Consider the following 25,362-nt stretch of genomic DNA (forward strand, 5'->3'; position numbering starts at 1 on the left):
TAATTGTATTGTATGTTTATATCATTTTCTTTTATAGCTTATGAGTAGACAATTTTGATTTTTATCAGTTTTATATTCTACCTTTTGATTGTAAATGACCAAACAGATCCTGTTACTTAAAACATACTGACTATACTTAAGAAATGCTAAATGATAATATGCTTATTTTAGAGAAATAGGAAGTAATTAAGCTGTTCACAATAACATTTAATGTTTGCCTCCATTCCCAGTCTTCAGACATAATTTCTTTTCCTTATGTTTAAAATCAGGAAGGGGCCAGCCTTATGGCCTAGTGATTAAGGGAGCCAGATCCCACATAGCCAAACATGGTTCAAATCCCAGCCCTGGTGGCTTGAAAAACATGCCAGTTACTTCTATGTGCATGCCTAAATTCCAAATAGGATGGAGAAATGGAAGAGAAGGGATTGTGTCATGATCAGGCCATACTAGGGTTATCTTCTTTCTCTCTTCATCTCTGTTTCTCTGTCTCTCTCTAGCTAGTACACATGCCCTCTGGCAATTAAAAAAAGAGAAAAGATATATGCTAGTTTTCATCTCTTGATTACATGTATATCACATATATATTGTTTAATATTCATTTTTAATACTTAAAATGTGATAGAATAATGTGTAGAAAGTGCAAAATCCTACATTCCAAAGATACCCACTCAGTAGTTTTGGAGCATATGCTTCCAAATTTATTTTTATCCTCTCAATGTCTTTTAATGTAAATTATGTCTATAAGTAATTTTACTCCATAAGAGAAATTATTAAGTTGTTGGGAAAGTCATGACATACTTTTCTGTGTTTTTCTATGCAAAAATGTGTTATGACTTTCCTGATGACCCAGTATTTAAATTTACCCTTGACACAGTTTGTTCATCTTTCCAAGTCAGTACCTTGATAGGTATATGCTATTTTTTCAGCAACTACATGCATTCTCTCATGTGGACATGTCATTTCTTTTATAAATGGTCATTTGAACAGTTTGTAATAATCCTGAAGTGAACATTGGTATACAGAAACCTTTGCAGTCATATGTGAATAGTTCTAAAAGATATATCTTAAGCAAAATTACTAATTTAAAAACATACCAATTTAGGGATCAGCAGGTGGTCTGGTGGTTAAGGCTCTGGACTCCTTCATAGGCAATGGTGGTTTGAGTCCTGAACCTGGCAGCTTGAAAATCACACCAGGCACATGTGTGTGTGTGCCCAAAATCTCAAGAGAAGAATGGAGAAAGAATTGAGGCATGGCCATTCCCATGGGGGAGGGATGGGGTGATTTCTCACTTTCCCTTTCTCTGTCTCCGTCTGGCTAACGCATGCACTTTGGCAAAAGCATAAAAACACCAACAATGTATTTATTTTTCTATTTATATATAGGAAAATCCTGGGACCTTCCCCATCCCTAATAATCATTATTAATTTCTTTCAATTTGCATATTAATTTCATATTTTACATAAAGTCTCCATCATGATGTATACTATATATATGCACATTTTTTCAACAGAGAACTTTACATTTTTAAAGAATTATTTATTTAATTCCATTTGTTATTATAATTAGTATTTTTATTTTAATTTGACCCGAGAGCAGAGAGAGAGAAAGGGAAAGTGAGAAAGCAAGCCACCAGGTCTGAGACTTGGCCATGTGGGAATCCAGCACCCTTAACCACCAGGCCACCTGCTGGCCCCAAAACCTTTACATTTTCTTATCTGTTAAATGTTTCTTTTCTTTGCACCTCATACTCACCATCTACCATCCATTATTTTCCTTTAGTTTTTGGTATCTACACTTATCCTCTGTACTATCATATCTTCAGATCTTCCCATTGGACCTTCCCCTTTTAAAACTTTATTCAGGCCTGACTAGGTGGGGACAGTGGATCACAATTTTTTTTTTCTTAGAACCCCCAGTTTCACTTGTACCCAACTACCAATAGAGAATCTTTTTTTGCTTTACATTTGGATCTTATCCTAAGTTGTCACCTGTATTTTGAACTGAGTATTTAATCTTAACCTTGCTCCTTTGGAGTTGACGTTTCTTGCTGTCTCTTGATTTGGCAGTTAGCCTAACCTGCCTGCTCTATGAACCTGGGAAACCTTGCCTGGCCCAGGAGTCCTTAGGACTTTTCATTTGCCTAGAAGGGCTAATAAAAATTATTTAGACCCAAGATAGGAAAAATAGCATGTGATTTGTACCAGATGAATGGTACTTAAAATTAGTGATAAAGAATTTCAAGGTTGGAATAGAAGTTCTAGAGGTGGACTGGGTCAGTTTTTATGGATACCAATATAAAAAAAATACAGACTTATTTTTATAACTAGTGGTATATATTAATGATGTTTATGCTGGAAAATACACATATATCCTCTAAAGTATTTTAGGAGATGTAGATATACTACATGTTGAGCATCCCTAATTCAAAAATCTGATACTTAAGCACTCACATGATGCTACAAGTGGAAAGTTCCGCACCTGACCTCAAGTCATAGGTTGTAATCAAAACACTGCAATACAGAAAATATTATCTTAAATTATCTTCAGGCTATGTGTATAAGGTGTATATGAAACATAAATAAATTTCATATTTAGTCTTGTGTTCCATCCCCAAGATATCTTTTTATGTATTATGTAGCTATTTAAAACTAAAAAACATCCAAGATCTGAAACACTGATGGTCCTAAGTATTTCAGATATGGGTTACTCAAGCTATAGATTGGAGGAAGACTGCGAACTGGATGATCTGTTAAAACGTCATTTTGATAGTCCAGCATAGGGGCCTCAGAATGTAAATGTAAAGGAAGGAACAGGCTTGAATGACTGAAGCTTGAATAAACAGTTGCTAGTAGAGCTTTTATCAATAATTTTACCACAGTTCTTGTGTATTACCCATCTATTTGCTGTTTTGAGACATTAAAGTTGTTATCTGAATCTGTCGAAACCTGGAGAAAAGAACATGGTAAAGGAACTAGATAAGAAGTTGCGTGTGTGCAGAGGATAGTGGATGTGCAGAGAGGAGAACCTGCAGATTTGGAGAGTAAACAGAGCATACTTTGTGCTGATGGCAACACTTGTGAGCATCAGATTTGGTGGGGAGTTTTGATTGAGAAGAAGAAAGAATGTAATACATTTTCTGCTTTTGAAATTTTGGATTTGAGTTTTGCATACTGCTTTCCTCCTATCACATAAGTTGATGTGACCATAATAAAGCTTTACCACTGAATTCAGTTTACAGCATTTTGAACACAACATGTGCTATATTTATGTTCTATTGAGGTGGAGGGTAATAGTTGTGAATCTCAATTGTTACATGGTATATTGTATAATTGGTTAAAGAGGTATACTTTTCAGAGGTCTTAAAGCCAGGGAGTAAATTTATTTTCTTCTTTCTGTGGCAAAGAAGTTGAGGGAGAGTAAAAATATAGACATTAAATTAGACCCTTGACCTCCTCTAGTTTAACACTTATGATCTGGACTCTTTTCAAGCAATCCTGGAGATGTAGGACATGATATTTACTAGTAATTTTGCTGACTCATTAATCGGAATGGCTAGAATAGAGAAGTTACTAAGTAAATCAAATGGTTGTAGATGACCATTTTGTTTTCTACCCATTCTTCTACTAGCAGTAACACCCATTTTTCTCTTACACAGTATTTCTAAATTCATGCATGACAAAGGTCGGGGTTAGCTATATTTGTGATCTTAATATTCTTTGCAAATCTAATGCATGGCAGTTTTATAACAGAAATGGAGAGACATGTTGGTGTGTGCCTATAATCCCAGCTACCTGGGAGGCCAAGGCAGGAAGATTGCCTGGGCACCATAGTGAGACTCTGTCTCTTAAAAAAAACAAAAGCATTACTTGTTTTCTTTCACAGTGATATTTGTTTTATATATATATATATATATATTTAAATTCTCAGAAGGTGTGTGTGCTTGCCAGAGACAGAGAGAGGTGGGGAGAGAGAAGACACTCCCTCAGTGGGGTGTGGTTATACCACAATTCCTTCTCTCTTTCTCTATCCTATTAAGATTTTGTTTTTCAAACTATTGGGGCTAAGATTTGAACTATGGTCAGCCATGTGGGATCTAGCTCCCCTCACACCTAGGCTACAGGGCTGGCCCTGTAATGTTTAACTTAAGTCTTCTTTTTTAGCCACCTATTAAGTTTCTATTTGACTTTACTTTTCAGTGTTTATTTTCGTAAGAAGGTCTACTTTAGTAAGTAGAACTTTTCAGTTTTTAGAGTAACTGCTAGTTTTACCATCTGATTTTGATGTAATTTCCTTTTATTTTAAAAGATCTGTGCAGTTTTATAGTTCTTAGAAAATACATCTGTATCTTTCCTCTTCTCTCCAAATATGATTTTAAGCCCTTGATTTTTGGCCTTTATCCCTCTTAAGCTAGTCAGATAAATTCCTATGGACTTATAATAGAACTAAGATCAATCTATAGAGATGATTTTTATGCAGATGGTTAGAATTTTTGATTAGGAAAAATTAAAGTCCTTATCCTTTTTCCCTAGTTATTTGTGACAGATGTGTCTTCATTCTGTTTTATATTACTATTCCTCTGTATCTGTTTGATTTTCATGAGTCTAACATGCTTAGTTAGAGCTTTAACAGTGAGATTCTAGAGAGCTCTTTTAATTTTGTTATGGACGGTTGTCTGAAAAGAGATGAAGGTGGCACTGATGGAAAAGTTTTTAAGTTGTCCTTCTCGTTTATATAGAATTGTAGCCCTCAAGAGAAACTTTATTGAACTGCTAAATGAGAAGGTAAAAATGCCTTCATTTAATTGCCCCTCCCCAGGTTAAATGTTTATATGTTTTGTAAATCACCTTTAATTACCATGAACACAAATTACTGTTTTCAAGAGTCCACCTTCTCCCTTCTCCATGAGATTGTCATTTAAATGTTTTAAATGAGTCACACATTTTTGCCTGGACACAAATTGCCAATATAAAGCTGTCTTTGATTGTATCCTAAAATACTGGAGTTTTTTTCCTGGGTCCTGTAATTTTCTTTTCAACTATTTATTAAATTAATCTAGTATTGAATTGCAGTAAACAGTCTGACCAAAAAACATATGTTTTCTTTGTTTCTTCAGCACAAATTTAATGAGTTAAGTAATTTTGCAGTGGTTCTCATCTACATATACAATGCATTCTAATAACCAACTTCTGTTTACAGTGGAAAATAAAATACCTCAGCAGTAGGAAACTGTTCCTTTTACTTTGCATTGTAATATTTATATGAAGCTATTTAATCCACTAGCTATTTACAATTTAATGACTTACACATATCCTTATATTCATGGTGGTCTTTTATCTGCTTGAGGTGATTGAGGTATTCTTACTTTTTTCTTGAATGTTTTAGGGGTCTTGTTTCCTGTCCTCCTGCCCAAAATAGCCAACTGTATGGGTTCTTTTCAAAACTCTTGTATCATTAATGAGTCGAAATTATTCAGGGATGTGAGGGCAACTTCTAGGGTCCTGGAGAGTCTCTTGATCATTAAGAATCAAGTTTTTTTTTTTTTTTTTTTTTTCCTGAGGGAACTCTGAAAATAGATAAGATTAAGTAAACTGTAGAATTTAGTCTCTCTGATACAAGGAGCAACAGGGAGGCCTCCTCTGGGGTGTGGCCATGCCGCAATCCCTTCTCCTTCGTAATCCTCTCTCTCGAGATCTTGGGCATGCACGCAAACATGCCCAGCGTGAGTTTTAAGCCACCGGGTCCGGGACACGAACTGCGGTCGACTACGTGGGAGTCCAGCGTCATAGCTATTACGCCAACTGCTGGTCCCTTAAGCATCAAGTTTTGAACCACCTTTTTTTTTTAGTTGTCAGAACACCGTCATTATGTTAGGTTAAAAATGTTAAGTATTGAGACTGATTTGGTTTTGAAAAACAGTGCACTAATTGTTATAGTTGTGTGAATGAAATCAGATGAGTACTTGTGTTTTTTCATAGTGAGTCTTCAATTTTCTTGTTACTTGTGTTTGCAGATTTTACATTGACATCCTTAAACCGCCTATTGTATGCCAGATGCAGTTTTGATACATCAGGGACTTAGCTTTGAGCTTATGACTTGGTAGTGCACTTCCTAGCCCTGGCAGTTGAAGGAAAGAGAGGGATGCAGAACTCTAGATTTCCAAGGGCTATTATAGGCTGAGTAGCAGCACTGAGCTTTTAGAATCAGGTGTTTTCTCTGTCTACATCGGCATGGCCAGGGCATCCCTTCAGAATCCCTTAATTAGCCCAAAGCCTGGGATTTGCTTGTCCAGGGCCGTGATATCCCTTGCCTTGTACCTTTTCCTCCCATCTCCATCTCTTCTCTTTGTGGGAAGGAAGAAGGAGTGTTAGCTGGCTGCCTTGAACGTGACTGACTCAGGTCTTACCATAGGACCAAGGAAGACCCTTTTGCACCACCAGAGCTTTAGATATTTTGCACTTTCCACAGGTGAAGGTTGGGTCAGAAGAAGTTAGTCTTATTCCTCTTCTCTAGTCCCTGCGATAGAAGGGACAACTGTCCCCATCTTCTGTTCAGGCCAGTTGTAGAGGTCTTCTGTTGCATTCCAGGTTGCCAGATGTATAGAAGCAAAAGCTGTGAATTCTATCTTACTTTATAGGTTTTGAGTAATAGTCACTCAGCTCACCTTGTTTTTCAAATATTGATAACGTATTATGTGTGAAAGTATAGGGGACTGCATCCATTCTACTCATTTGCCTGTTTTCTTTCATTTCTGTATAGATGTCTGAATTCTGATATATGTATTATGGGTAGTGACTTTATTTGGGAAAGAACTCTATATTGAAATGATTTTGTGTATTTTTTTAAAAAAATAATTACTTTATTTTAAATTTCATTTATTTATTTATTTTTAAATTTTGACCAGAGAGAGAGAGAGTGTGTGAGAAAGCAAGCTGCCAGGTTCAAGATTCAAACCATGTTCAGCCATGTGGGAGTCCAGCACCCTTAACTACCGTGCCACCTGCTGGCCCCAAAATGATTTTGTATATTTTTTTAAAAGCAGTTTGAAGAGGTATTATATTAAAGATTACAGTTAAGTTACACCAAGAGTTGATGTCCTACTTTTAAAGAACCGCAGAAAATAAAACTATTCAAGAACCTTACTATAGAGGATATTTTAAAATGTGCACCCACAATTGTATCACTCTTAACACTATTTTGGATTTGACTTGCTGTTTATATACATGTTTTTGAAGTAATAGGGAAGGAATCAGATGAATAACCGGGAGGGGAATTCATTGAGCTAGGGAGCCAGGAACTTTACAGTGATATCACTTGATTCTCCTAGGATCCTTGGGAATTAGATATTATTACCTCATTTGAAAGATGAGGAAACTAAGTCTCAGGGAGTTTTAAAAACCTGACCAAGGGCCAGCAGGGTGGTGTGGTGGTTAAGGCGCTGGATCCCACGTGGACGACTCTGCAGTTCAAGTCTTAGATCCTGAAAAACATGCCGGTATGTGTGTGTGTATGCCCCAAATCCAGAGGGGTGAATAGAGGAGAAGAGATGTGGCATAGCCTTCCCCCTTGGAGGCTGATTTCTCACTTTCTGTCTGTCTTCAGAGAGTAATGTGCCCTATGGCAAGACAAACAAACAAACAAAAAAACAACTAAAAGCAAAACAAAAACCACAAGAAAAAACATTTGACCAAAACCACAGCTACTAAGTGGCAGAATCAAGAGTTTTAGCAAAATTCATATCTTTGTTGCTCTGCTATGTTTATTTCCTAAGGATATTTTTATTAGTATTATTTCATAAAATATTATTTGTTTTTGAATAGATTTATTTATAATTTGTTTTAAAAACATTTTTTTAGAAGAGAATTTTGCTGCAGGGTATGTGTGCTCGCTAGAGAGACAGAGAGAGATGGAGAGACAGAGAAAGAGATAGAAAGTGAGAAACCACCCCCTGGGGGAATGGCCACACACACAAACCTGGAGGAGAAACCTCCTCCACGTTTCTCTTGGGATTTTGGGCATGCATACACGCATACCTGGTGTGAGTTTCAAGCTGCTGGGTTTGGGACTCAAATTGTGGTCAGCCATGTGGGAGTCCAGTGATATAACCACTCCACCATCTACTGGTCCCTAATTTGTTTAAGATTTTATTCATAGACCTGGCTCCATAGAGGATAAGGGAGTCAGGTCTCATATGGCAGACCACATTTCAAATCCTGAGCCCCACGTATTGCCCCTGTGGCTTGAGGAATATACCAGGAGTGTGTGCATATGTGCCCCAAATTTGAACAGAGTGGAGAAATGGAGGAGTAGTGATTGTGGCATGACCACACCCCACTGGCATGTGTTTCCTCCCACTCTTTGTCTGGGGAGTGTGCATACCTTCTGGCAAATATTCAACAAGTGTTTCTATTGTTGTAGAAATCATGTGGACATGTGAGAGAGAAAGAGAGATGTACCCTCAATAGTTGACATTGCCATTCCCCTTCTTCCAGCCCTCTGGAGAGAGAGAGAAAGATAGAGAAAATGAATGAGAATGAGACAGAAAAGCACCTCAACAGGGTCTCATCATACTGTCATTTCCTTTTAGCCCTCTGGCTTGTCAGGTTACTGGATATGCATGTGTGCACCCAGTGTCCAAGGATCTGAACCTGTAGTTACTCATGTGGCTTCCAACCCTGAAGCTCAGTACACTGCCAACTGCACCTCCAAGGCTGGGCCATTAATAATTATTAAGGTAAATTTTACTGAGGCCAGCAGAAGGCAGAATAGTTATGTTGCCATTTAGTCAACTGCAGTTCATGTCCTGGACTTGGTGACTTAAAACTCACAACGGTTGCATGTGCTTGCATGCCCAAGATCTCCAGGGGAGAATGCAGAAGAAAGGATTGTAGTGTGGCCATCCCCACTGGAGAGTGATTTCTTCCTTCTGTCTCTCTGGAAAGTGCATGTGCCCTTTAGCAAAAATCTCTTATAATTGTTTTTTTTTTTTTTTTTGGTCAGAATGTGTACACTTGCCAGAAAGAGACAGAGTGGGAGGGAGGAAAGTGAGAAAGCACCCTACATGGGGGATGGTCATGCTGAAATCCCTTCTCCTCCATTTCTTCTTTTAGGATTTTGGGCACACTTGTTTTTTTTTAAAGCCACCAGATCTGGGACTCAAATTACACAGTTGACCTTGTGAGATCCAGCCACCATGCCTCTGGCTGGCCTTTTTTTTTTGGAGAGATTTTTGCTATAGGGCATGTGCGCTTGTCAGAAAGACAGAGAGAGCCAGAGAGACAGCGAGAAATCACCCCCCGGGGGGATGGGCATGCTGCAATCCCTTCTCCTCCATTCCCCTCTCAGGATCTTGGGCACGCACGTACACGCGCCCGGTGTGAGTTTAAGACACCGGGTCCGGGACTTGAACCACAGTAGACTACATGGGAGTCCAACGACATAGCCATTATGCTAATTGCTGGTCCTGCTGGCTCCTTTTAATAATGTCTGATGAAGGAATGTTTCATTGAGTTGATGGGCTAAAATGTTTCATTCTCTAAATATTGGACTGCTAGGTATTTTCATTTATTTTGTTATTATAGGCAACTTCATTGGGTGGCTTTATCTGTGTGTCTTTTTGCTTTATTGAGTTATATACTTACAAAATATTTATTGGAGAGAAATTAGTGATTCTTCAATGACTATATACTTCTATCTTAGTGGCTCTTGATTTCCAAAAGGATTTCTTGAATTTGCTTTTTCTAGAAATTACCATACTCTATTTAATTAACTGTAAATGTAAAATTATCCAATGTACAATGAGGACAGGTTAAAGTGTGTGTACCTCATTGAACTAAAATAACATATTCCCTATATACCCTGTAAGAGTAAAGTGGAAGAAGTGGGAGACCATCACAAGGAGGTAGCTGAAGAAGCCCCAAGAGTGGAAGTGCTCCTAGAACTGATGGCTAGACAGTTGGTGGGAGAGAATGCCCTGGGATTTATTAGGGCAATGGCTTGTCCCTGCTTTGCTGTAATTGTCAGGGTGCCGTAGTTAATATCTGAGCTGAATTTGATGTAAATTAAGACCAGACTATAATTTGAATTTTAATCCGTCTTTGTTATAATCCTGTTCAGTTCTTTTCATCAATCTTTCTTTGCTAGCATTGTAATTCATGGATAAGAATTTAAAAATTTGCTTCATTTGGTTTGAGAAACATTTGGAGACTAGCCTATTTTACTTGCAAATGGGAAGTTTATAGCAAGTATTTACATAGAAGGATTATTATGTTATCAACATCACTTTTTTCACTAAATGACTTGTTAGATAATATTTTATTAGGAAATCTAGAAAAGGAAACAAAAGTTAATGTCTCAGGTACTGCACTAATATCTGGTTTCTATAAAAATATGTAGACATTTATGTATTATATTTCCATATTGCTTTTTGATAACTGCCCCACACCAGCTAATGAGGAGATGATAACTAACCTTTGCTGGACTGATAATGATATCCCTTGACAGTTGGTGAAGGGAACTGTTTTCCCTAACATTTTCCCATCATCTTTTTTTCTCTTTACATGACGTGAATAATAACAATGCGCTATTACCAGAAGCTTTGTTGCAGATTAATGTTATAGGCGGTATACTAAAGGCTTTGTATTTACATCTGTTACCTCGGTGACTCTTTCACAAGAGTCAGATGAACTATACAGTACTATTCCCATTTACATAGTAGAAAAATAATTAGAGAGCTTAAGTAACTCGCTCAAATTAACAGCTATGTGAACTGGGAGCTGAGTCCAAGATCTTCGTTTTTGTTGTGTTTTTTAGTTTTTGCTATGTGTAATGGCCAGAGAGAAAAAAGGAAAATGAAACATGATCCCTCAAGGGTTGGTGGTCAGGATAGGATCTTCTTTCCCCAAGATTTTGGGATTTGGGGCATACATACACGTATACCTGGCATATTTTTTTCAAGTTTCTGGGTCCAGGACTCAAACTACATAGTCGGCCATGTGGAATCCAGCTGCCTTAACCACCATGCCACCTGGCTTACCTGAATACAGGCTCTTGACCTAAAACCTATCCTTTTAACATTTATTTTATTATCATTATTATTATTTTGTTTGCCAGAAGATATGTATACTTGCAAGAGAGTGGGAAAGAGAGAGAGAGAAAGCATCTACCAATGGGGTGTAATTATGCTGCAATCTTCCTTCCTTCACGTGCCCTATCTGTTAGGATATTGGCCATGTACACACACACACACACACACACACACACACAAACACACACGCCTGGGGTGTTTTTCAAGCTTCCGAACTGGGACTTAATTTGCAATTGGCCATGTAAGATCCAGCTCCTTTTGCATGAATAACCACTAGGCTGAGAGGTTGGCCCTAAAGCTCTGCTTTTAACCATTGTCTTGTATTGTATACATTTGTAGTTAAATGTTGATAACACTCTTGGTTTCATGTTTTAAGTCTTTAGCTTCCTCTCCCTTATAATCTAGTTACTCAAGAAAATCTCCTCGTTCTCTCTTTATACCTAAGACACTTATGGTAATACTTTAATGTAGTTCTAGGTATAGAGTTCAGGGGAAAGAGAGATGATCTTTTGTCAGATAAATTGTAATTTTATTTGGTTCTTAAAGATAAATGTTTTATTAGGTTTCTTTGAAAGCAATATATATGTATGATAAGGGAAATACAGCTTAATATACTTTAGAAAGTGGATGCTTGGGCCAGCCATGACATGGTGGTTAAGTGACTGGATCCTACGTGGCCCACTGTGTGGTTTGAGTCCCAGAGCTGATGGCTTGAGAACCTGGATGTGTGTTTGTGTGTGTGTATGTGTGTGTCCAAAATCCCAGGAGGAGAATATACCTTCTCAGGACTCCTCCCAACCCCACACAACCCATTTCTCTATAATGAGCACATGTGTCCCACAGCAAATTAAAAAAAAAAAAAGTGGATATTTACTGTTAGTTAATATCAGTATTTTATCTGGATTTCAAAAAACTTATATTGAAGAATTCCAAGTACTTTTTTTAGTAAATAAGGATTCCATTGACACATTTTACTGTTTTTTTTGAGAGAGATTTTGCAATAGGGTATGTGTGTTCACTGGAGAGACAGAGAGACAGAAAACAAGAAATAACCTCCCAGGGGAGATGGTCATGCCACAATCCCTTCTCCTCCATTCTCCTCCTCTTAGGATTCTGGGCATGCACACACACACACACACACACACACACACACACACAGATTAGTGTGAGTTTTAAGCCACTGAGTCTGGGACTTGAACTGTGGTCAACTATGTGGGAGTCCAGTGACATACCCATTACACTATCTGCTGGTCCCACATTTTACTTTTTACGTCCTTTTTCTCACATCGATGACATGGGTGGGGTAAAGAAAAAAAAAAAAAAAAAAAAAAAGGCTTATATTGACCTTTTCCTAGGATAAAGTTGTTAAAAGTGATGAGTTTATTAGCATCCTCCGAAGGTGATGTCATTATAAACTTGTGGATTTAAACATTTGTTACGTTTCAGTCCATTGCAGTTATCATGTTTATTGATACTCAAGTTCTAGGGGGAGCCTCTTCACATTGAATTCTTAGCACTTTGGATACTGTGCTAGTGATTTTTGATAGCTTTCTCAATATCTGAAGAGTGTTACAAGTTTATCTTTTCCATAATCTCCTCCAGGTCTGGAAATAGCCAACTGTCCAAGGAGCTGTGATTCCTTTTTTTAACTGGGACAGTCTTTCTCACATAACTCTCTCTTTTTATAGCCCCGAGATCAATTTATCTTTATAAAAGATAATGTAACCTTCAGCCCTCTACCCCTCTGTGGGAAGATAAGAATGTATCTTGAAAGGAATTGGGATTAATTGTTGTTCTAAAGCAATAATTTCCCAACTTTTAAAAAAATTATTTATTTATTATCATCATAATCTTGTTTATATTATTTTGAATTGCATATAACTTTACAGTGTATTACATTGCTATTTCAAAAGGGAATGCCATGCATGTCAGTCAGTACAGAGACATTAAAATCCCCACTTCATCATTCAATATCTTTTCATTGTCTTCCCGATCATTATTATTATTATTCTAATTATTTTTTTAACCAGCCAATCACTATTTCTCATTTTGCTTGTAAAAAGACTTTACCTATCATGAAATACTTCTCAGACCAACCCAGTTGAGAATACTATACACGTCATTGTCAACAGGTAATAAGCCATATCTGTGTCCCACTAATGTCATGCCTCTCTATTTGTTCTCTTGCTACCTTTCTCTATCTTCTTCTCTTCACCCCCCTCATTCCACACTGTCTTATTAAGTATTTTCATTGCTTTTATGTCCTCCAGTATTTCACTCTCTACCATAGAGTGCAGATAGTCAGTATATATTAAGTGGATACATACAATATCTTTCTTTCATAGCCTGGCTTACTTCACTCAGCAATAGATCCTCCATATCTGCCCACTTTCTATCAAATGCCAGGGTCTTGTTATTTTTTATGGCTGAGTAGTATTCCATAGAATATATATACCACACTTTTCCAATCCATTCATCAGTTCTTGGACATTAAGGTTGGTTCCATGTCTTGGCAGTTGTGAATAATGCTGCAATAAACATCGATGTACAAGCACTTTTCCTACTGAGTGTTCTCCTGTCCTTTGGGTAGATAACCAAAAGTGGGATTGCTGGATCAAATGGTAATTCTATTTGTAGATCTTTGAGGAACTTCCATATTGTTCTCCACAGTGGCTGAACCAGTTTACATTCCCACCAACAGTGTAGGAGAGTTCCCTTTTCACATCCCCACCAACATTTATCACTTTTTACATTTTTAATCTTTGCCATTGTGACAGGGGTTAGGTGGTATCTCATTGTGGTTTTTATCTGCATCTCCCTTATGATGAGGGATGGTGAGCATTTCCTCATATGCTTTTTGGCTGTTCATATGTCTTTCTTAGAGAAATTTTTGTTAAGCTCATTTTCCCATCTTTTAATTTGGTTAATCATTTTTTTTCACATAAGGCACTTTAGTTCCCTGTGTATTCTGGTTATCAGTCCCTTGTCGGAGGCATATTTAACAAAAATATTTTCCCATTGTGAGGGTTGTCGGTTCACACGTGTTACTGTGTCCTTTGCTGTGCAGAACTTCTTAGTCTGTTATAGTCCCACTTGTCTGTTTTAGGGATTATTGCCTGTGCTTTGGGAGTCTTATCCAACTTTTAAACTTGAGCTTAAAATTGAAATTACTGAGGGCTCCAAAACTTGTGTTATTTAGGTAAACATCAATCAGTATATACCATTAAAAATTAAATTAAAACTAATATTTAAAAATTGTTTCTTAGTCACTTAAAATAACAATATTAAAACCATTATATGTTAATATAATATAATATATATGTATATTTTTCTTTTTACTATCCTTCCTTCCTTTTATGAGAGTGAAAGAGAGGGGGAAAGAGAAAGTCAGTACCTTCAACAGAGTCTCATACCACAATCCTCCCTCTCCTTGCCATGGGAACATGTGCTTGCACTGGGTGAGTACAGGCAAAAACTCAGGAACTGATGGGGCCAGCAGGTGGCGTGGTGATTGGGGGCACTGGACTCCCATATAGCTGACTGCAGTTCAAGTCCCAGACCTGGCAGCTTGCTTTCTCACTTTCCTTCTCTCTCTCTCTCACTCTCACTCTGTCCCTCTCTGGTCAAATAAAATAAATAGATAGATAGATAGATAGATAGATAGATAGATAGATAAATAGATCAATAAAATAATTCTTTAAAAACAAACAAAGAAAACTCAGGAACCAAGTACTGATCTTCCACATGGTTTCCAGTGTTGTAGAGAATTGTGCTACTGCTGTAGCTGGGCCAACATAATCTATTTTTTGAAAAATAAAAATATTTTCTAAAACAAAAGCACTTAATGAGACAAATAGGATTGTTTTATAATTTTGCAAATCTCTTCAATGTCTTATAAATAGAGGACAGCTAAATTCTTACATCTGCTTGTAAATTTAAATTTTGCCAGAGGGCACATATGCTTGTCGGAGAGAGACAGACAGAAAGAAAGGAGGAAAGTGAGAAAGCACCCCCAATAGGTGATAGTCACGCTGCAGTCCCTTCTCCATTTCTCTCTCCTTTCAGGATTTCCAGGCATGCACGCACATGTGCTCAGCGTATTTTTCAAGTCACTTGGTCTGGAACTTGAACTATGCAATTGGCTGTGTGGAATCCAGCTGCTTTTACCACTATGTCCCCTACTGGCCTGATTTTTTATTATAATGATTTCTGATTTACCTATCATCATTCTGCATCTTTGTGGGGGTTCAGTATGGTTTTTTTAAAGCATGTATACAGTGTATAATAATCATCTTTATCATGTAACATTATGTTGAGCATAGTTGAAATTCATTGTGTCGTTTTTTGGAGGGAAGTATATATTATATTGTCAGTGATCTTCTTTACTACACTATTCCATAACTGATTCCACTTATTTACATGCACCCTTGTGTCTTTTAACTAGTTTCTATTGATCTCTTCTCCCCTCTCTCCTTACCTTCTATTGTAGAATCCACCATTACTCTCTTTCTTTCTATGCTATTGAATCATTTAGCTTCCGCTAAAGAGGGAAAACACTTGGTGTTTGTTAACTGGGGATGTACAGTATTTATCCTTCATAGACTGACTTATTTCATTTAGCATTGTGTTTTCTAGGATCATCCACTGTCTCAAATGACAGGAGTTCATTATTCTTTATGGCTGAGTAGTTTTATATTGTGCATATATGCCACACTTTCTTTATCCATTCATTGGTTATTGGGTGCTTAGATTGATTTCATGTCTTAGGTATTGCAACTGATATTGTAATAAACGTGGATGTACACATGTCTCTCTGGCAGATTGATTTCCTGTCCTTTGGGTGTATATCCAAGAGTGGGATTACTTCATTAAAAGTTAGTTTTATTTTTAGTTTTTCTTTTCCTTTTTTCTTTTAAGGTTTTTGCCATAGGGCGTGTACACTAGCTGGAGAAGGACAGAGAGAGGGAAAGTAAGAAATCCATCCCTACCACTCTGGGAGGATGGCCATACTGCAATCCCTTCCCTTCCATTTTCCTTTTGAGATTTTGGGCATGCATGTGCATGCACCTGGTGGGATTTTTAAGCTGCCAGAACTGGGACGCAAATCGTGGTTGATCATGTGGGATCCAGCACCTTAACCACCAGGCCACATGTGGGCCTCAATTATTTTTAGGTTTTTGAGGAACTTCCATCTTTCCCATAGTGGCTATACTAGTTTACATTTCCATCAACAGTGTAGGAGGGTTCCCTTTTCTCCATAACCTTCCCAGCACTTGTTATTCTTTGTTTTGTTTTGATTATAGTCATTCTGATTTGGGTTGGGTGACACCTCATTGTGGTCCCCCCACCCCCAGAGGACATATGTGCTCACCAGTGGGAGAGAGAGGGAAAGAAATTGAGGGATGTGGTCATGTCACATCCCATCTCCTTTTTTCCATTCTGTTTAGTTTGGGGGCATACATGTGCACATACACCTTGCATGTTGTTCAAGCTGCTGGGCCCAGGATTTGAATGATGATGGGCCATATGGGAACTGACCCCTTTAACCACTAGGCTACAGAGCTGACCCATATCTGACTCCTCTTGAACGAAATTCTACTGCTCTGGTGGCTTGAAAAACATGATGGGTACATATGTATATATGCCCAAGACCCTGTTGATATGGAGAAATGGAGGAGATGGGATTGGCATGATCTTGCCCCATTATGGGGGGGGGGTGCTTTCTTCCTCTCTTTCTGTCTCTCTCTGGAGTGTTCATGCCCTCTGGCAATTAAAAAAAAAAAAAGGAAAAAAGAAGCTGATTGGTGTGAACATGGTGTCCACAGTTCAAATCACAGTTCAAATCTTCAGCTTGGTCTGCCTGAATCTTTCTTGGTAGGCACATAACTGCCCAGGATATGACAGGCTAGAGGGTGGGTATTGTGGTGTGACCAGACCCCTATGGGAAGTTCTGTTCATCTGTCTACCTCACTCTCACATGTGCACACACATGAAGTATCGTGACTGAAGTAAAAAAAAAAAAATTGGTCGGCCGTATATATGATTTATGGATTCTCTGGTTCAGTGTCTGTATTTTGTGCCAGTCCCACACAGCTTTAATTATTAATTATTATGGCTTTAAAATCTATTTCGAAGTCAGGCAGTATGATGCTTCCAACTTTATTCTTTTTGCATGGTGCTGCTTTGGTAAGCTGGATTTTTTTGTGATTCCAAACAAAGGTTATGATTTAATTTTTTTTTTTCATATTTCTGAGAAGAATGTTGCTGGTATTTTGAAAGGAATTGCAGTGAATTTGTAGTTGACTTCGGGTAGTATTGTCATTTTAACTATGTTTACTCTTCTTTTTTTTTTTTTTGGAGAGGTTTTCGCTATAGGGTGCGTGAGCTCGCCAGACAGAGAGAGACAGAGAGACAGAAAGCGAGAAATCACCCCCCAGAGGGGATGGCCATGCCGCAATCCCTTCTCCGTCATTCTCCTCTCGGGCTCTTGGGCATGCACACACATGCGCCCGGTGTGAGTTTAAGCCACTGGGTCCGGGACGCGAACCGTGGTCGGCTACGTGGGAGTCCAGTGACATAGCCATTATGCTAACTGCTGGTTCCCTACTCTTCTAATCTATTAACAAGATATGCCTTTCTACTTTGGAGGGTGTGTGTGTGTCTTCAGTTTCTTTACTCAGTTTTTAATAGTTTTCATTGTAGAGGTATTCTTTTTCATCCTAGGTATTTTATTTTATTTTTTGTGGTTACTGTAAATGGGTGGCTCTTTTTGTTTCTTAGTTTGTTCATTGTTAGTGTAAAAAAACAGCAGTGAATTTTATAAGTTTATTTTGTGTCTTATAACTTTACTGAATTTACCTTCACATCTGAGAAGGTATTTTTTTGTGATTTTTCTATATATCCAATCATGTTGTCTGCAAATAGGGACAATTAACTCTTCCTTTCCAACTTAAATGCTGTTATTTCATTTTCTTGCCTGATTACATTGGTTAGGACTTCCAGTACTGTGCTGAGTAGGAGTAGAGGGAGTGCACATCCTTGTCTTGTTAAAAGGAAAAGCTTTCAACTTTCCCCCATTCAGTATGATGTCAGCTGTGGATTTGTCGTGTATGGCCTTTATTGTGTTAAAAAATGTACATTTTTTTACCTATTTTGTTGCAATTTTTAATCATGAGGAAATATACTTAATGCTTTTTCTTTTCTTTTCTTTTTTTTTGGAGATGTTTTTGCTATAAGGCACGTGCACTTGCCAGAAAGAGAGAGAGAGAGACAGAGAGACAGAGAGAGAGAAATCAACCCCCGGGGGGATGGCCACGTCACAATCCCTTCTCCTCCATTCTTCCCTTGGGATCTTGGGCACGCATGCACACACGCCCGGCGTGAGTTTAAGCCCCCAGGTCTGAGACTCAAACCGCGGTCAGCTACATGGGAGTTCAGTGATGTAGCCATTATGCTAACTGCAGGTCCCACTTAATGCTTTTTCTGCATCAGTTGATATAATTTGATATTTATCTTTCTTTTGTTAATATGCTGTATTACATTCATCATTTTATAAATGTTAAGCCATCCTTGCATCCTTGTGATGCATCCTTCTTGGTCATGGTGTATAATCTTTTTGACGTGTTGTTGGATGTGATTAGCTTGTATTTTGTTGTGGATTTTTGAATCTATACTCGTAAGGCATGTTGGTCAGTAGTTTTCTTTTTTGTTTTGTCCTTGTCTGAATTTGATATCAAGGTGATGGGGCCTTGTGATGAATTTGAGAGAGTTCCCTCCATTTGGATCTTTTGAAATAGTTTGAACATTGGTATTAATTATTTCTTAAGGGACCAGTGGATGGTGCAATGGTTACATCACTGGACTCTCACGTAGTCAACCGTGGTTCAAGTCTTGGTGGCTTAAAACTCATGCTGCACACGTATGCGTGCATGCCCAAAATCCCGAGAGGAGATTGGAGGAGAAAGGATTGTGGCATGGCTATCCCCCCCCTGGGGGGGTGATTTCTCATTTTCTGTCTCTCTGTCTCAGGCTAGCACATGCACCTTATAGCAAAAATATCTCTCTCAAAAAATTTTTTATTTCTTAAAAGATTTGTAGAATTCAGTAGTGAAGCTACTTGTATCTGGGCTTTTCTTTGTTGGAAGACTATTACTGATTAAATTTTGTTTTGCTCATATGTTTAAACTGTTGCAGTATGTTTTGATTGAGGTGTATAAAGAAAATGTGGCCTCATACAAATATATGGCTGGAAAAGGGAGCAGAATTTAATAACCTCCTCTAGTTGGGGATATCTTTTGATATTACATCAATATTTGAGAAATAAGAATTTCTTAGAAGTTTGGGGACCAGCAGTTAGTGTAATGGCTATGTCGCTGGACTCCCATGTAGTTGACTGCAGTTCGCGTCCTGGACCTGGTGGCTTAAAACTCACGCCGGGCGCGTGTGCGTGCGTGCCCAAGATCCAAAGAGGAGAATGGAGGAGAAGGGATTGCAGTGTGGCCATCCCCCCTGGGGGGTGATTTCTCGCTTTCTATCTCTCTGTCTCTCTCTGTCTGTCTGGCAAGCGCACGTGTCCTATAGCAAAATAAAAAACCTCTCCAAAAAAAAAAAAATTTCTTAGAAGTTAGTTGGAATGGGGGGTGGCAGGTGGCATGGTAGTAAATAGCACTGGACTCCTATATGGCCGACTGCAGTTCCCGTCCCAGACCTGGCGGCTTGCTTTTTTTTTTTTTTTGGAGAGGTTTTTTATTTTGCTATAGGACACGTGCGCTTGCCAGACAGACAGAGAGAGACAGAGAGATAGAAAGCGAGAAATCACCCCCCAGGGGGGATGGTCACGCCCCAATCCCTTCTCCTCCATTCTCCTCTTGGGATCTTGGGCACGCACGCACACACGCCTGGTGTGAGTTTTAAGTCACCGGGTCCGGGACGCGAAACGCAGTCAACTACATGGGAGTCCAGCGACATAGCCATTACACTAACTGCTGGTTCCCGCGGCTTGCTTTTTCATGGCAGGAACCACCTGCAAACTCAGCTATGGGCCAGGAGTCAATGTCATGCTTTTGCATTTGGTTGCAGCCAGCACTGACAAAGAGACGTAACCTAGAGCCAGCATTGTCAGACTCATACCCTTCATGTGAAACCATATGCCATACTGCTCACAGAGTCCTTTCAAACGCCCAATCTTGTCTGTGTCCTACTGCCGTGGTTCCACTACTTGCCGCAAGCAACAGAAGCAGTCTGCCTCATTCTACTTCTTTAATCAGTTTCTCCAGAAAGGCAACATCTATCTGATGCTGGGATCCAAACATAGTGTTATAGGGCACACGACAAAAGCAAGGGAAGGGCAGGCCGAGCTGATTACAGAGGTATTATTGAACCAGACCAGGCCGAACAGCAGCACTGAGATAGATAATAATTTTTTGTTAAATAACACATAGAATCCGTCTACTACGAAGTCTTCATATCGAGAATGAATGGCAAACCTACAGATCTTCGCAAGTCCTTCCCTTTCTTCTTCGTGGAAATAAGCACAGCTGTCTTGGTACCTGAAAATTCTGCACAGCCAGAAGGCAGTATCCAAAAGTATCCTGGTTGTAAGCGTCCTCAGTTTCTCTTTGTCCAGGGTTGAAATGTAGGCTTTTAGATTGTGCCCCAACAAAGCCAAGTGACCCTGTTCGCCAATATTTTGGATCTGGGTGCTCCAGGGCTCCTCGTCTTCATCTCTTTGCATCAGATTCTGAACTAACTGGAGGATGCTCACTTTATCTTGTCCACTGCCCTGGAGTGTCCTGGATATCCCCAAATATGAGCTTATTTCCATTTTCCTCCTCTGTTCTCTGACCATCCTCCAGTATCTTTATTGCTTCCTTCAAGTTCTTCCCCACTTCAGCTAATGTAGAGTCTGTTCTCTTCTCCTGGGATGCGTCCATGGCTGAGGCATCTGGCGCATCTGGTGGTGTCCCATCCCGACCCTACTTCCACTTCTACTGGGGTTTCCACACTGGCATCCCTCACACTGCACTCCCTTCTCCATTCTCCTCTAAGGAGTACATGCACACAGCAAAGCATGATTTTCAAGCTGCTGGGTTCAGGACTTGAACTTCAGTCAACCATGTGGGAGTCTAGCACCTTCACCACCACCACCACCACCACCATTACCACCACACACACACACACACACACACACACACACACACACACACACATACACTTTTTAATGTGGGGGTAATTCAATATTCTTTGGTTGTATTAATGTGACTATAGGAAAAGTTGCTCACGGTCGTGTTTGTTTTTTCTTCACATTTTAATGGCTTGATTCCACTCTTCTCCATCCCCAGTTGCCATTTGAATCAGAACAGCTGAAGCCATTTAAGGGAAATAAGGGTTTCTTGTGTACAGGGATATTTGGGCAGAGGGGAGTGGTTCATTCATTCTTTTAGGTGAAAGTTCATTACTAATCAATTTTTTTTCTCCTGAAATTCATTGGCATAAGAGATAGGGTATTGACTACCTATGTCTGAAACTTTTAAAATTTTATTTTGTTCTGACTTTGCATTATATCATTAAAAAAGCCCAACAATTTCAAAGCAGCACAGCTTCCTGTACTTGAGAAGAAAGTTAACTCTTCGTACTGAGAGTAGTGGAGAGCGCTAGTGATTTTGGACATGGCCATTTGTTTCAGTGTTTTCCATCAGTAAGAAAACACCTCTAGCTCATTAGGCCCAAAGAGGTTGGCAGTTTGTTTCTTTGTTTGCTTTTATGGGGAAGTTTTCTCTGAGCACTATAGAACAGTACTTAGACATCAATTAATAAGGACAGATTAAAAAAATAGAAAATATTTTAACCTAAACTATTAATATATCTATATAGAATATATAGATATATAGAATACATAGGTAGAATACATAGGTAGCATATCAATACATTGTCTCATATGAAAAATTTTTAGCCCCATATTAATCCTAGTTTGTCTGATTCAGCTTCTCTTTTCCCTTTTGTTGAGAATATTATATTTCCCTGTTCAAAAAATATTTCAGCTTTGCAAAGATCATAGCAGATATTCTGACAAGGCATATTATAAAAATGTTGATTGTGAAAAATTTCAAAGCTTCTCTTCAGTATTTTCTTTCTATAAACCACCTGTTGTCTTCTGTGCATAGCATATACATTTGAACAAAGTGCTCATCACTTGTCAGCCATCAGTGGCAGCATAGAAATTACTTGTGGTACTTGCTTTGCAAGAAGTTCTTTTGTGTTTGTGACATCAGCTTTGTTTTATACAATTAAAGTATTACACGCTAGAATAATCTAAATTGCAACGACTAAATGGTGATGTAGTTCTTGCCTTGCACAGAATTTGTTTACTGATTATATGCAGCTATGGACTAGTATTTAACATGACAGTTTCATAAAAATTTTTCCCTTATTTTGGTAGCAAATAAGGTGGTAATATTATTAAAGGTTTTTCTCAATCTCAAGATTTACCTTCAATAAAGATTACATTAACAGGTAAAAATGTAGAAAATCCCATGTGTGTGGAAAATCCTTCAATTATACAATTTAATTTCAAATGAATTTTAATACTCCTAATATGATATTCATGATTGCTTTAATAGTATTGTTCTTTCTTTTAAATTCCCAGTTAAAAGCCTTTTGCAGTAATTTTTATTCACTTTCTTCTGTTAAAAAGGAACAAAGTATAACTATTTGAATAAGACTTAAGATTGATACTAGAATAAATATTTAGACTGTTAGATAACTTCTTTTATACTTATGCTAACATTAACTCTGCATAGCAGTCTAGATGTTTACCGAACTTTACCAATAGATTATAAGTAATCTGAGTTTTTTCCCCTTTGATGTCTTATTAAGTAATGCTGGTTATAACTTATTAAATAAGTGAACAGCTCTAGTATATTGATGTTTAAACTGACAAGTATTTTCTGATCATTATTTCTGTGAACAGGTTTCAGAACTAAGGGAATACAATTAATCTTTTTTCTTTAAAAATTATTTAATTTAATTAATTAGTTAAATTTATTTAAATAAATCTCTGCTCACCACAGAGAAAGAGAGAAGGAAAAGGAGAATGCAAGCTGTCAGGTCTGGGACTTGAACCATGGTTGACCATGTGGGAGTCCAGTGCCATAACCACCATACCACCTGCTGGCCACAGTTTGTCTTTTTTTTTTTAGTTTAAATTTTTGCTATAGGTCACATAGCCTTGCTGGAGACAGAGACAGACAGAGAGAGGAAAAGTGAGAAAGTACCCTTTCCCATAGGGTTGGGCACACATATGTACCCTACATGTTTTCAAGTTACCAATCTGAGACTTGAACTTTGCAGCTGGCAGTGGAATCCAGCTGCTTTAACCTCCATGACTTCTAAATCCATCATTTAAAGCAAGTTTATATTTTACTTTGCAGAATGCTTTAAGAATCTCACTATTTCGTTTTTGTTTATTTATTAAAGTAGTTTTATGTTTCTTTTAAGAGAGAAACAGACAGAGACCCCTGATGAGGCCTTGTTATGATGCGATGTCCCCTACCCCCAAGCCAGCTAGCCAGCCAGGATCTTTGACATGCCTGCAGGCACACCTGAGGTATTCATGTCAACTAGGGATGTGATTTTCAGGCCTTTTCACATGTCTTCAATATTTCAGTCATGCCCTACTTTCTTCACCTCTATGACTGGTCCAGTTTTTATTTTAATAATAGTAAAGGTAAGTATATATGAACATGTTTTCCAAGGTCTCTGCTTAACAAGCAACATAATTAGCTGGCTGAACCTCATTAATAGTTGATATACAGAAACTTTCCATTAATTCATTGATTAAAAAGGAGAAAACTGGGGACTAGCAGTTGGTGTAGTAGTTACATCACTAGACTATCACGTGGCCGACCATGTTTTAATACCCAGACTGGGTGGCTTGAAACTCACCCTGGGCATGTGTGCATGCATGCCCAAAATCCCAAGAGGAGACTGGAGGAGAAGGGATTGATTGCAGCGTGGTCTTCCCTCCGGAAGGGTGATTTCTCACTTTCTGTCTCTCTGTCTCTCTCTGTCTTTCCGGCAAGTACCCTTTAGCAAAAAATCTCTCCTAAAAAAAAAAAGAATAAATAAAAAATAAAAAGCAGAAAATTTATAGTTAAAATTGTTTTGTTCTTTTTAGAAACAATCTGAATCTAAATGGGAACTTTTATATTTGCAGAAACAAAATTTGGGGTTTCATTTTCACTGCTTAGATGCTTTGATGTGAGTGGTATAATATAGTGGACATTAATATATAAGTAAATGATTAGATGAGTCATAAGATGGAACATCTGCCTCAGAAGGCCTTTCAGACAGCATGAGTTATGTTGTTGAAGTCTCTAATCAGTGCATCTGTCCCTGAGACTTTAGTTGGTACAAGGATAGTTTTCTATTTTGGATTAGTTACTATATGAAGACAGCATATTAAATTTTTTTTCCTCATCCATGCAACTGGAAAATTTTGGCCTGTGATAGCTGAATAAAAAAATTAACAGTGATTTTTTTTGAGCATAATAATAATAAATGAGATAGCCATAGATGTATAAACTTTAATTTTTACATGCTTTAAAGTAGTTACACATTTAGTATAAAGTAGGTTTTACATTATAGACCCATAGGTCTTAAAATCAGAAGAAACATTCTTGCATATCCTGCTATTACAACAGGAGAGAAATTCAGATGGAGGCTGAAGCACAGCAGAGTCCACATAGGATATTTAACTAAAACAGAAGACTGTCTTGTGGTTTTCTTCTGAATTGGAACATCCTTATAGTTTTAACATTGCTGAGAGAGAATGAAAGTGAATGTGCATGTTCATGTGTTTTATTTTTTATTCATGATAGAGTATGTGTACATGCATGAGAGAGAGACAGAGACAGAGACAGAGAGAAGAGCACCCTTCATAGGGTTTGGTCACACTGAAATCTCCTTCTGTCATTGCTCCTGGAATCTTGGGGACTCACACATGTGCCTGGCATGTTTCAGGCTGACCAGGCCAGGGGTTAAAACCACAGTCATCATATGGGACCTGCTTCTCTTGAGCAGAGAGCATTACCACTGTGCCATGGAGCCTGCCCCCTGTTTTATGTGTTTATATACATACAAGGTAAAAGTTCTAACCAGCAGCACATTGCAGAGTACCAGATGAGGATTATGATATAGAGAATTCAAAAGCTGAGGTTTATGTATGTATACGACCATATTTAATTTTCACTAATGGGTGCAGTCTAAAGAAATCTACC

At 38.2% G+C, this 25,362-nt stretch overlaps 1 protein-coding gene and 1 pseudogene across 2 annotated transcripts in view; one reads left to right on the forward strand and one right to left on the reverse strand.

The window, feature by feature from the left end:
• The window catches only part of OLA1 (Obg like ATPase 1), a 199,199-nt gene that overhangs the window by 38,509 nt on the left and 135,328 nt on the right, over positions 1-25,362 (forward strand). The window lies entirely within an intron of this gene.
• Positions 2,900-21,018, reverse strand: LOC102488669 (putative pyridoxal-dependent decarboxylase domain-containing protein 2 pseudogene; annotated as a pseudogene).

This window comes from Tupaia chinensis, unplaced genomic scaffold (assembly GCF_000334495.1).
Source record: "Tupaia chinensis unplaced genomic scaffold, TupChi_1.0 Scaffold000314_1, whole genome shotgun sequence".
NCBI classification, from domain to species: Eukaryota; Metazoa; Chordata; class Mammalia; order Scandentia; family Tupaiidae; genus Tupaia; species Tupaia belangeri.